We start from the raw sequence: 14724 nt of genomic DNA, 5'->3' as shown, positions 1-14724 counted from the left end.
TCAATTCTACATTCCGGGCAACCTAGGCTTCACTCTAGGGCGTTGCTCCACGCCGTCGAATAGCTACGACCTTAGAAGACAACGCTTGAAGCATAAAATACAATAAAAATACAACAGTTTTTCCGTCGTATAACAGGAAAAATTGCAACCAGTGTGAAAGTTTCGGTCATTTCTACGTTTCGGGCTACCTAGGCTTCACTCTAAGGCGTTGCTACACCAGATCGAATAGATACGGCCTTAGAAGTCAACGCCAGGAGCATAAAATACAATATATATACAACAGCTTTCCACTGCATAAAATGAATGTTTGCAAACCGTGTGAAAGTAATGGTCATTTCTACTTTGCGGGCAACCTAGGCTTCACTCCAGGTCGTTACTCCACCATATCCAATAGTTAGGGCCTAAGTAGTCAACACCAGAAGCATAAAATACAATATAAATACAACAGCTTTTCCATCGTATATAATGTATATTTGCAAACAGTGTGAAAGTAATGGTCATTTCTACGTTCCGGGCAACCTAGGCTTCACTCTAGGGCGTTGCTCCACCAGGTCGAATAGGTAGGGACATAGAATTCAACGCCAGAAGCATAAAATACAATAAAAATGCAACAGTTCTTTCACAGTATAGCAGGAGTAGCTACAACCAGTGTGAAAGCACTGGTCATTTCTTCGTTCCGGGTAACCTAGGCTTCACCCTAGGGCGTCGCTCCTCCAGATCGAATAGCTATGGACCTAGAATTCAGAGCCAGAAACAGAAAATACAATAAAAATGCAACAGTTTTTCCATCGTTTAGCATGAATAAATGCAACCAGAGTGAAATTAATGATCATTTCGACGTTTCGGGCATCCTAGACTTAACACTGAGGCATTGCTCCACCATATCGAAGAGTTAGGGCCTTAGAAGTCAACGACAGAATCATAAAATACTAAATAAATACAACAGCCATTGCATCTTATAAAACGAATAATTGCAACCAGTGTGAAAGTTACGGTCATTTCTATGTTCCAGGCAACATAGGCTTCACCTTTGGACGTTGCTCCACCAGATCGAATAGGTAGGGCCATAGAAGTCATTCCCCGAAGCATAAAATACAATAAATATTCAACAGTTTTTCCATAGTATATCAGGAATAATTGCAACACTCGTGAAAGCGATGGTCATTTCTACGTTCTGGGCAACCTAGGCTTCACTCTAGGGCGTTGTTCCACCAGATCGAATAGCTACGGCCTTAGAAGTCAACGCCAGAAGCATAAAATACAATATAAATACAACAGTTTTTCCAACGTATGAAACGAATAATTGCAATCAGTATGAACGTTATGGTCATTTCTACGTTCCGGGCAACCTAGGCTTCAGCCTAGGGCGTTGCTCCTCCAGATCGAATAGTTAGGGCATTAGAAGTCAACGCCCGAAGCATAAAATACAATAAAAATACTACAGTATTTCCATCGTATAACAGGAATAATTGCTACCAGTGTGAAAGTGATGGTCATTTCTACGATCCGGGCAACCCAGGTTTCACTCTAGGGCGTTACTCCACCACATCGAATAGCTACGGCCGTAGATGTCAACGCCAGAAGCATAAAATACAATAAAAATGCAACAGTTTTTCCATCGTATAACAGGAGTATCTGCAACCAGTGTGAAAGTACTGGTCATTTCTACGTTCCGGGCAACCTAGGCTCGACTCTTGGGCGCTTCTCCACCAGATCGAATAGTTAGGGTCTTAGAAGTCAATGCCCGAAGCATAAAATACAATAAAGATACAACAGTTTTTCCATCGTATTACAGGAATAATTGCAACCAGTGTGAAAGTGATAGTCATTTCTACGTTCCGGACTACCTAGGCTTCAATCTGGGGCGTTGGTCCACCAGATTGAATAGTTTGTGCCTGAGAAGTCAACGCCAGAAGCATAAAACACAATATAAATGGAAGTGTTTTTCCATCGCATAAAATGAATAACTGCATCCAGTGTGAAAGTACTGGTTATTTCTACGTTCCGGGCAACCTGGGCTTCACTCTAGGTCGTTGATCCACCAGATCGAATAGTTAGGGCCTAAGAAGTCAACGCCTGAAGCATAAAGTACAAAATAAATACAACAGCTTTTCCATCGTATATAATGTATATTTGCAAACAGTGTGAAAGTAATGGTCATTTCTACGTTCCGGGCAACCTAGGCTTCACTCTAGGGCGTTGCTCCACCAGATCGAATAGGTAGGGACCTAGAATTCAGCGCCAGAAGCATAAAATGCAATAAAAATGCAACAGTTCTTTCACAGTATAGCAGCAGTAGCTACAACCAGTGTGAAAGCACTGGTCATTTCTTCGTTCCGGGTAACCTAGGCTTCACCCTAGGGCGTCGCTCCTCCAGATCGAATAGCTATGGACCTAGAATTCAAAGCCAGAAACAGAAAATACAATAAAAATGCCACAGTTTTTCCATCGTTTAGCATGAATAAATGCAACCAGAGTGAAATTAATGATCATTTCGACGTTTCGGGCATCCTAGGCTTAACACTGAGGCATTGCTCCACCATATCGAAGAGTTAGGGCCTTAGAAGTCAACGACAGAATCATAAAATACTAAATAAATACAACAGCCATTGCATCTTATAAAACGAATAATTGCAACCAGTGTGAAAGTTACGGTCATTTCTATGTTCCGGGCAACATAGGCTTCACCTTTGGACGTTGCTCCACCAGATCGAATAGGTAGGGCCATAGAAGTCATTGCCCGAAGCATAAAATACAATAAATATTCAACAGTTTTTCCATAGTATATCAGGAATAATTGCAACCCTCGTGAAAGCGATGGTCATTTCTACGTTCTGGGCAACCTAGGCTTCACTCTAGGGCGTTGTTCCACCAGATCGAATAGCTACGGCCTTAGAAGTCAACGCCAGAAGCATAAAATACAATATAAATACAACAGTTTTTCCAACGTATGAAACGAATAATTGCAATCAGTATGAACGTTATGGTCATTTCTACGTTCCGGGCAACCTAGGCTTCAGCCTAGGGCGTTGCTCCTCCAGATCGAATAGTTAGGGCATTAGAAGTCAACGCCCGAAGCATAAAATACAATAAAAATACTACAGTTTTTCCATCGTATAACAGGAATAATTGCTACCAGTGTGAAAGTGATGGTCATTTCTACGATCCGGGCAACCCAGGTTTCACTCTAGGGCGTTACTCCACCACATCGAATAGCTACGGCCGTAGATGTCAACGCCAGAAGCATAAAATACAATAAAAATGCAACAGTTTTTCCATCGTATAGCAGGAGTATCTGCAACCAGTGTGAAAGTACTGGTCATTTCTACGTTCCGGGCAACCTAGGCTCGACTCTTTGGCGTTTCTCCACCAGATCGAATAGTTAGGGTCTTAGAAGTCAATGCCCGAAGCATAAAATACAATAAAGATACAACAGTTTTTCCATCGTATTACAGGAATAATTGCAACCAGTGTGAAAGTGATAGTCATTTCTACGTTCCGGGCTACCTAGGCTTCAATCTGGGGCGTTGGTCCACCAGATTGAATAGTTTGTGCCTGAGAAGTCAACGCCAGAAGCATAAAACACAATATAAATAGAAGTGTTTTTCCATCGCATAAAATGAATAACTGCATCCAGTGTGAAAGTACTGGTCATTTCAACGTTCCGGGCAACCTGGGCTTCACTCTAGGGCGTTGATCCACCAGATCGAATAGTTAGGGCCTAAGAAGTCAACGCCTGAAGCATAAAGTACAAAATAAATACAACAGCTTTTCCATCGTATATAATGTATATTTGCAAACAGTGTGAAAGTAATGGTCATTTCTACGTTCCGGGCAACCTAGGCTTCACTATAGGGCGTTGCTCCACCAGATCGAATAGGTAGGGACCTAGAATTCAGCGCCAGAAGCATAAAATACAATAAAAATGCAACAGTTCTTTCACAGGATAGCAGGAGTAGCTACAACCAGTGTGAAAGCACTGGTCATTTCTTCGTTCCGGGTAACCTAGGCTTCACCCTAGGGCGTCGCTCCTCCAGATCGAATAGCTATGGACCTAGAATTCAAAGCCAGAAACAGAAAATACAATAAAAATGCCACAGTTTTTCCATCGTTTAGCATGAATAAATGCAACCAGAGTGAAATTAATGATCATTTCGACGTTTCGGGCATCCTAGGCTTAACACTGAGGCATTGCTCCACCATATCGAAGAGTTAGGGCCTTAGAAGTCAACGACAGAATCATAAAATACTAAATAAATACAACAGCCATTGCATCTTATAAAACGAATAATTGCAACCAGTGTGAAAGTTACGGTCATTTCTATGTTCCGGGCAACATAGGCTTCACCTTTGGACGTTGCTCCACCAGATCGAATAGGTAGGGCCATAGAAGTCATTGCCCGAAGCATAAAATACAATAAATATTCAACAGTTTTTCCATAGTATATCAGGAATAATTGCAACCCTCGTGAAAGCGATGGTCATTTCTACGTTCTGGGCAACCTAGGCTTCACTCTAGGGCGTTGTTCCACCAGATCGAATAGCTACGGCCTTAGAAGTCAACGCCAGAAGCATAAAATACAATATAAATACAACAGTTTTTCCAACGTATGAAACGAATAATTGCAATCAGTACGAACGTTATGGTTATTTCTACGTTCCGGGCAACCTAGGCTTCAGCCTAGGGCGTTGCTCCTCCAGCTCGAATAGTTAGGGCATTAGAAGTCAACGCCCGAAGCATAAAATACAATAAAAATACTACAGTTTTTCCATCGTATAACAGGAATAATTGCTACCAGTGTGAAAGTGATGGTCATTTCTACGATCCGGGCAACCCAGGTTTCACTCTAGGGCGTTACTCCACCACATCGAATAGCTACGGCCGTAGATGTCAACGCCAGAAGCATAAAATACAATAAAAATGCAACAGTTTTTCCATCGTAAAACAGGAGTATCTGCAACCAGTGTGAAAGTACTGGTCATTTCTACGTTCCGGGCAACCTAGGCTCGACTCTTGGGCGTTTCTCCACCAGATCGAATAGTTAGGGTCTTAGAAGTCAATGCCCGAAGCATAAAATACAATAAAGATACAACAGTTTTTCCATCGTATTACAGGAATAATTGCAACCAGTGTGAAAGTGATAGTCATTTCTACGTTCCGGGCTACCTAGGCTTCAATCTGGGGCGTTGGTCCACCAGATTGAATAGTTTGTGCCTGAGAAGTCAACGCCAGAAGCATAAAACACAATATAAATAGAAGTGTTTTTCAATCGCATAAAATGAATAACTGCATCCAGTGTGAAAGTACTGGTCATTTCTACGTTCCGGGCAACCTGGGCTTCACTCTAGGGCGTTGATCCACCAGATCGAATAGTTAGGGCCTAAGAAGTCAACGCCTGAAGCATAAAGTACAAAATAAATACAACAGTGTTTCCGCCGTATAAAACGAACAATTGCAACGAGTGTGAAAGATATGGTCATTTCTACGTTGCGGGCAACCTAGGCTTCACCCTAGGGCGTTGCTCCAACAGATCGAATAGTTAGCGCCTTAGAGGTCAACGCCAGAAGCATAAAACACAATATAAATACAACAGTTTTTCCATCGTATAACAGGAATAACTGCAATCAGTGTGAAAGTACTGGTCATTTCTGCGTTCCGGGTAACCTAGGCTTCACTCTAGGGCGTTGCTCCTCCAGATCGAATAGCTAGGGACTTAGAATTCAACGCCAGAAGAATAAAATACAATATAAGTACAACAGTTTTTACATCGTATACCAGCAATAACTGCAAACAGTGTGAAAGTAATGGTCATTTCTACGTTCCGGGCTACCTAGGTTTCTCTCTATGGCGTTGCTCCACCAGATCGGATAGTTTGGGCCTAAGAAGTCAACGCCAGAAGCATAAAATACGATATAAATACAACAGCTTTTCCATCGTATAAAACGAATAATTTCAACCAGTGTGAAAGTAATGGTCATTTATACGTTCCGGGCATCCTAGGCTTCACTCCAGGGCGTTGCTCCACCAGATCCAATAGCTAGGGCCTAAGAAGCCAACGCCAGATGTATCAAATACAAAATAAATACAACTGTTTTTCCATTGTATAAAACGAGTAATTGCAACCAGTGTGAAAGTAAAGGTCATTTCTACGTTCCGGGCAACTTAGGCTTCACTGTTGGGCACTGCTACACCAGGTCGAATAGCTAGGGCCTTAGAAGTCAACGCCAGGAGCATAAAACACAATATAAATACAATAGTTTTTCCATCGTATAACAGGAATAATTGCAACCAGTGTGAAAGATATGGTCATTTCTACGTTCCGGGCAACCTAGGCTTCACTCTAGGGCGTTGCTCCACCTGATCGAATAGTTAGCGCCTAAGAAGTCATCGCCAGAAGCTTAAAATACAATATGAAGATAGCAGCTTTTCCATCGTATTACAAAAATAATAGCAAACAGTGTGAAGGGTATGGTCATATCTACGTTCCGGGCAACCTAGGGTTCACTCTAGGGCGTTGCCCAGCCAGATCGCATAGTTTGGGCATTAGAAGCCAACGCCAGAAGCGTAAAATACAATAAAGATGCAACAGTTTTTCCATCGCATAACAGGAATAATTGCAACCAGTGTGAAGGTAATGGTATGTTCTAAGTTCCGGGCAACCTAGGCTCCACTCTAGGGCGGTGCTCCACCAGATCATATAGTTAGGGCCTAAGAAGTCAACGCCAGAAGCATAAAATACAATATATATACAACAGCTTTTCCATGGTATATAATGTATATTTGCAACCAGTGTGAAAGTTATGGCCATTTCTACGTTCCGGGCAACCTGGGCTACACTCTAGGGCGTTGCTCCAACAGATCGAATATTTTGGGCCTTAGATGTCAATGCGAGAAGCATAAAATACAATATAAATACAACAGTTTTTCCATCGTATAACAGAAATAATTGCAAACATTGTGAAAGTTATGGTCATTTCTACGTTCCGGGCAACCTAGGCTTCACTCTAGGGCGTTGCTCCACCAGATCGAATAGGTAGGGACCTAGAATTCAGCGCCAGAAGCATAAAATGCAATAAAAATGCAACAGTTCTTTCACAGTATAGCAGGAGTAGCTACAACCAGTGTGAAAGCACTGGTCATTTCTTCGTTCCGGGTAACCTAGGCTTCACCCTAGGGCGTCGCTCCTCCAGATCGAATAGCTATGGACCTAGAATTCAAAGCCAGAAACAGAAAATAGAATAAAAATGCCACAGTTTTTCCATCGTTTAGCATGAATAAATGCAACCAGAGTGAAATTAATGATCATTTCGACGTTTCGGGCATCCTAGGCTTAACACTGAGGCATTGCTCCACCATATCGAAGAGTTAGGGCCTTAGAAGTCAACGACAGAATCATAAAATACTAAATAAATACAACAGCCATTGCATCTTATAAAACGAATAATTGCAACCAGTGTGAAAGTTACGGTCATTTCTATGTTCCGGGCAACATAGGCTTCACCTTTGGACGTTGCTCCACCAGATCGAATAGGTAGGGCCATAGAAGTCATTGCCCGAAGCATAAAATACAATAAATATTCAACAGTTTTTCCATAGTATATCAGGAATAATTGCAACCCTCGTGAAAGCGATGGTCATTTCTACGTTCTGGGCAACCTAGGCTTCACTCTAGGGCGTTGTTCCTCCAGATCGAATAGCTACGGCCTTAGAAGTCAACGCCAGAAGCATAAAATACAATATAAATACAACAGTTTTTCCAACGTATGAAACGAATAATTGCAATCAGTATGAACGTTATGGTCATTTCTACGTTCCGGGCAACCTAGGCTTCAGCCTAGGGCGTTGCTCCTCCAGATCGAATAGTTAGGGCATTAGAAGTCAACGCCCGAAGCATAAAATACAATAAAAATACTACAGTTTTTCCATCGTATAACAGGAATAATTGCTACCAGTGTGAAAGTGATGGTCATTTCTACGATCCGGGCAACCCAGGTTTCACTCTAGGGCGTTACTCCACCACATCGAATAGCTACGGCCGTAGATGTCAACGCCAGAAGCATAAAATACAATAAAAATGCAACAGTTTTTCCATCGTATAACAGGAGTATCTGCAACCAGTGTGAAAGTACTGGTCATTTCTACGTTCCGGGCAACCTAGGCTCGACTCTTGGGCGTTTCTCCAACAGATCGAATAGTTAGGGTCTTAGAAGTCAACGCCTGAAGCATAAAGTACAAAATAAATACAACAGCTTTTCCATCGTATATAATGTATATTTGCAAACAGTGTGAAAGTAATGGTCATTTCTACGTTCCGGGCAACCTAGGCTTCACTCTAGGGCGTTGCTCCACCAGATCGAATAGGTAGGGACCTAGAATTCAGCGCCAGAAGCATAAAATACAATAAAAATGCAACAGTTCTTTCACAGTATAGCAGGAGTAGCTACAACCAGTGTGAAAGCACTGGTCATTTCTTCGTTCCGGGTAACCTAGGCTTCACCCTAGGGCGTCGCTCCTCCAGATCGAATAGCTATGGACCTAGAATTCAAAGCCAGAAACAGAAAATACAATAAAAATGCAACAGTTATTCCATCGTTTAGCATGAATAAATGCAACCAGAGTGAAATTAATGATCATTTCGACGTTTCGGGCATCCTAGACTTAACACTGAGGCATTGCTCCACCAGATCGAAGAGTTAGGGCCTTAGAAGTCAACGACAGAATCATAAAATACTAAATAAATACAACAGCCATTGCATCTTATAAAACGAATAATTGCAACCAGTGTGAAAGTTACGGTCATTTCTATGTTCCGGGCAACATAGGCTTCACCTTTGGACGTTGCTCCACCAGATCGAATAGGTAGGGCCATAGAAGTCATTGCCCGAAGCATAAAATACAATAAATATTCAACAGTTTTTCCATAGTATATCAGGAATAATTGCAACCCTCGTGAAAGCGATGGTCATTTCTACGTTCTGGGCAACCTAGGCTTCACTCTAGGGCGTTGTTCCACCAGATCGAATAGCTACGGCCTTAGAAGTCAACGCCAGAAGCATAAAATACAATATAAATACAACAGTTTTTCCAACGTATGAAACGAATAATTGCAATCAGTATGAACGTTATGGTCATTTCTACGTTCCGGGCAACCTAGGCTTCAGCCTAGGGCGTTGCTCCTCCAGCTCGAATAGTTAGGGCATTAGAAGTCAACGCCCGAAGCATAAAATACAATAAAAATACTACAGTTTTTCCATCGTATAACAGGAATAATTGCTACCAGTGTGAAAGTGATGGTCATTTCTACGATCCGGGCAACCCAGGTTTCACTCTAGGGCGTTACTCCACCACATCGAATAGCTACGGCCGTAGATGTCAACGCCAGAAGCATAAAATACAATAAAAATGCAACAGTTTTTCCATCGTATAACAGGAGTATCTGCAACCAGTGTGAAAGTACTGGTCATTTCTACGTTCCGGGCAACCTAGGCTCGACTCTTGGGCGTTTCTCCACCAGATCGAATAGTTAGGGTCTTAGAAGTCAATGCCCGAAGCGTAAAATACAATAAAGATACAACAGTTTTTCCATCGTATTACAGGAATAATTGCAACCAGTGTGAAAGTGATAGTCATTTCTACGTTCCGGGCTACCTAGGCTTCAATCTGGGGCGTTGGTCCACCAGATTGAATAGTTTGTGCCTGAGAAGTCAACGCCAGAAGCATAAAACACAATATAAATAGAAGTGTTTTTCCATCGCATAAAATGAATAACTGCATCCAGTGTGAAAGTACTGGTCATTTCTACGTTCCGGGCAACCTGGGCTTCACTCTAGGGCGTTGATCCACCAGATCGAATAGTTAGGGCCTAAGAAGTCAACGCCTGAAGCATAAAGTACAAAATAAATACAACAGTGTTTCCGCCGTATAAAACGAACAATTGCAACGAGTGTGAAAGATATGGTCATTTCTACGTTGCGGGCAACCTAGGCTTCACCCTAGGGCGTTGCTCCAACAGATCGAATAGTTAGCGCCTTAGAGGTCAACGCCAGAAGCATAAAACACAATATAAATACAACAGTTTTTCCATCGTATAACAGGAATAACTGCAATCAGTGTGAAAGTACTGGTCATTTCTGCGTTCCGGGTAACCTAGGCTTCACTCTAGGGCGTTGCTCCTCCAGATCGAATAGCTAGGGACTTAGAATTCAACGCCAGAAGAATAAAATACAATATAAGTACAACAGTTTTTACATCGTATACCAGCAATAACTGCAAACAGTGTGAAAGTAATGGTCATTTCTACGTTCCGGGCTACCTAGGTTTCTCTCTATGGCGTTGCTCCACCAGATCGGATAGTTTGGGCCTAAGAAGTCAACGCCAGAAGCATAAAATACGATATAAATACAACAGCTTTTCCATCGTATAAAACGAATAATTTCAACCAGTGTGAAAGTAATGGTCATTTATACGTTCCGGGCATCCTAGGCTTCACTCCAGGGCGTTGCTCCACCAGATCCAATAGCTAGGGCCTAAGAAGCCAACGCCAGATGCATCAAATACAAAATAAATACAACTGTTTTTCCATTGTATAAAACGAGTAATTGCAACCAGTGTGAAAGTAAAGGTCATTTCTACGTTCCGGGCAACTTAGGCTTCACTGTTGGGCACTGCTACACCAGGTCGAATAGCTAGGGCCTTAGAAGTCAACGCCAGGAGCATAAAACACAATATAAATACAATAGTTTTTCCATCGTATAACAGGAATAATTGCAACCAGTGTGAAAGATATGGTCATTTCTACGTTCCGGGCAACCTAGGCTTCACTCTAGGGCGTTGCTCCACCTGATCGAATAGTTAGCGCCTAAGAAGTCAACGCCAGAAGCTTAAAATACAATATGAAGATAGCAGCTTTTCCATCGTATTACAAAAATAATAGCAAACAGTGTGAAGGGTATGGTCATATCTACGTTCCGGGCAACCTAGGGTTCACTCTAGGGCGTTGCCCAGCCAGATCGCATAGTTTGGGCATTAGAAGCCAACGCCAGAAGCGTAAAATACAATAAAGATGCAACAGTTTTTCCATCGCATAACAGGAATAATTGCAACCAGTGTGAAGGTAATGGTATGTTCTAAGTTCCGGGCAACCTAGGCTCCACTCTAGGGCGGTGCTCCACCAGATCATATAGTTAGGGCCTAAGAAGTCAACGCCAGAAGCATAAAATACAATATATATACAACAGCTTTTCCATGGTATATAATGTATATTTGCAACCAGTGTGAAAGTTATGGCCATTTCTACGTTCCGGGCAACCTGGGCTACACTCTAGGGCGTTGCTCCAACAGATCGAATATTTTGGGCCTTAGATGTCAATGCGAGAAGCATAAAATACAATATAAATACAACAGTTTTTCCATCGTATAACAGAAATAATTGCAAACATTGTGAAAGTTATGGTCATTTGTACGTTCCGGGCAACCTAGGTTTCACGCTAGGGCATTGCTCCACCAGAGCGAATAGTTAGGGCCTTAGAAGTCAACGCACGAAGCATAAAATACAATAAAGATACAAGTTTTTCCATCGTATAGCTGGAATAATTCCAACCAGTGTGAATGTGATAGTCATTTCTACGTTCCGGGCAAGCCAGGCTTCAATGTTGGGCGCTGATCCGCCAGATCAAATAGTTTGTGCCTGAGAAGTCAACGCCAGAAGCATAAAACACAATATAAATAGAAGTGTTTTTCCATCGCATAAAATGTATAACTGCATCCAGTGTTAAAGTACTGGTCATTTCTACGTTCCGGGCAAACTGGGCTTCACTCTAGGGCGTTGATCCACCAGATCGAATAGTTAGGGCCTAAGAAGTCATCGCCTGAAGCATAAAGTACAAAATAAATACAACAGTGTTTCCGCCGTATAAAACGAACAATTGCAACCAGTGTGAAAGTACTGGTTATTTGTACGTTCCGGGCAACCTGGGCTTCACTCTAGGTCGTTGATATACCAGATCGAATAGTTAGGGCCTAAGAAGTCAACGCCTGAAGCATAAAGTACAAAATAAATACAACAGCTTTTCCATCGTATATAATGTATATTTGCAAACAGTGTGAAAGCACTGGTCATTTCTTCGTTCCGGGTAACCTATGCTTCACCCTAGGGCGTCGCTCCTCCAGATCGAATAGCTATGGACCTAGAATTCAAAGCCAGAAACAGAAAATACAATAAAAATGCCACAGTTTTTCCATCGTTTAGCATGAATAAATGCAACCAGAGTGAAATTAATGATCATTTCGACGTTTCGGGCATCCTAGGCTTAACACTGAGGCATTGCTCCACCATATCGAAGAGTTAGGGCCTTAGAAGTCAACGACAGAATCATAAAATACTAAATAAATACAACAGCCATTGCATCTTATAAAACGAATAATTGCAACCAGTGTGAAAGTTACGGTCATTTCTATGTTCCGGGCAACATAGGCTTCACCTTTGGACGTTGCTCCACCAGATCGAATAGGTAGGGCCATAGAAGTCATTGCCCGAAGCATAAAATACAATAAATATTCAACAGTTTTTCCATAGTATATCAGGAATAATTGCAACCCTCGTGAAAGCGATGGTCATTTCTACGTTCTGGGCAACCTAGGCTTCACTCTAGGGCGTTGTTCCACCAGATCGAATAGCTACGGCCTTAGAAGTCGACGCCAGAAGCATAAAATACAATATAAATACAACAGTTTTTCCAACGTATGAAACGAATAATTGCAATCAGTATGAACGTTATGGTCATTTCTACGTTCCGGGCAACCTAGGCTTCAGCCTAGGGCGTTGCTCCTCCAGATCGAATAGTTAGGGCATTAGAAGTCAACACCCGAAGCATAAAATACAATAAAAATACTACAGTTTTTCCATCGTATAACAGGAATAATTGCTACCAGTGTGAAAGTGATGGTCATTTCTACGATCCGGGCAACCCAGGTTTCACTCTAGGGCGTTACTCCACCACATCGAATAGCTACGGCCGTAGATGTCAACGCCAGAAGCATAAAATACAATAAAAATGCAACAGTTTTTCCATCGTATAACAGGAGTATCTGCAACCAGTGTGAAAGTACTGGTCATTTCTACGTTCCGGGCAACCTAGGCTCGACTCTTGGGCGTTTCTCCACCAGATCGAATAGTTAGGGTCTTAGAAGTCAATGCCCGAAGCGTAAAATACAATAAAGATACAACAGTTTTTCCATCGTATTACAGGAATAATTGCAACCAGTGTGAAAGTGATAGTCATTTCTGCGTTCCGGGCTACCTAGGCTTCAATCTGGGGCGTTGGTCCACCAGATTGAATAGTTTGTGCCTGAGAAGTCAACGCCAGAAGCATAAAACACAATATAAATAGAAGTGTTTTTCCATCGCATAAAATGAATAACTGCATCCAGTGTGAAAGTACTGGTCATTTCTACGTTCCGGGCAACCTGGGCTTCACTCTAGGGCGTTGATCCACCAGATCGAATAGTTAGGGCCTAAGAAGTCAACGCCTGAAGCATAAAGTACAAAATAAATACAACAGTGTTTCCGCCGTATAAAACGAACAATTGCAACGAGTGTGAAAGATATGGTCATTTCTACGTTGCGGGCAACCTAGGCTTCACCCTAGGGCGTTGCTCCAACAGATCGAATAGTTAGCGCCTTAGAGGTCAACGCCAGAAGCATAAAACACAATATAAATACAACAGTTTTTCCATCGTATAACAGGAATAACTGCAATCAGTGTGAAAGTACTGGTCATTTCTGCGTTCCGGGTAACCTAGGCTTCACTCTAGGGCGTTGCTCCTCCAGATCGAATAGCTAGGGACTTAGAATTCAACGCCAGAAGAATAAAATACAATATAAGTACAACAGTTTTTACATCGTATACCAGCAATAACTGCAAACAGTGTGAAAGTAATGGTCATTTCTACGTTCCGGGCTACCTAGGTTTCTCTCTATGGCGTTGCTCCACCAGATCGGATAGTTTGGGCCTAAGAAGTCAACGCCAGAAGCATAAAATACGATATAAATACAACAGCTTTTCCATCGTATAAAACGAATAATTTCAACCAGTGTGAAAGTAATGGTCATTTATACGTTCCGGGCATCCTAGGCTTCACTCCAGGGCGTTGCTCCACCAGATCCAATAGCTAGGGCCTAAGAAGCCAACGCCAGATGCATCAAATACAAAATAAATACAACTGTTTTTCCATTGTATAAAACGAGTAATTGCAACCAGTGTGAAAGTAAAGGTCATTTCTACGTTCCGGGCAACTTAGGCTTCACTGTTGGGCACTGCTACACCAGGTCGAATAGCTAGGGCCTTAGAAGTCAACGCCAGGAGCATAAAACACAATATAAATACAATAGTTTTTCCATCGTATAACAGGAATAATTGCAACCAGTGTGAAAGATATGGTCATTTCTACGTTCCGGGCAACCTAGGCTTCACTCTAGGGCGTTGCTCCACCTGATCGAATAGTTAGCGCCTAAGAAGTCAACGCCAGAAGCTTAAAATACAATATGAAGATAGCAGCTTTTCCATCGTATTACAAAAATAATAGCAAACAGTGTGAAGGGTATGGTCATATCTACGTTCCGGGCAACCTAGGGTTCACTCTAGGGCGTTGCCCAGCCAGATCGCATAGTTTGGGCATTAGAAGCCAACGCCAGAAGCGTAAAATACAATAAAGATGCAACAGTT

This window comes from Calliopsis andreniformis, unplaced genomic scaffold, assembly GCF_051401765.1.
Source record: "Calliopsis andreniformis isolate RMS-2024a unplaced genomic scaffold, iyCalAndr_principal scaffold0018, whole genome shotgun sequence".
Lineage (NCBI taxonomy): Eukaryota > Metazoa > Arthropoda > Insecta > Hymenoptera > Andrenidae > Calliopsis > Calliopsis andreniformis.
The sequence above is the reverse complement of the archived record's forward strand: the minus strand, read 5'-3'. Positions refer to the sequence as shown.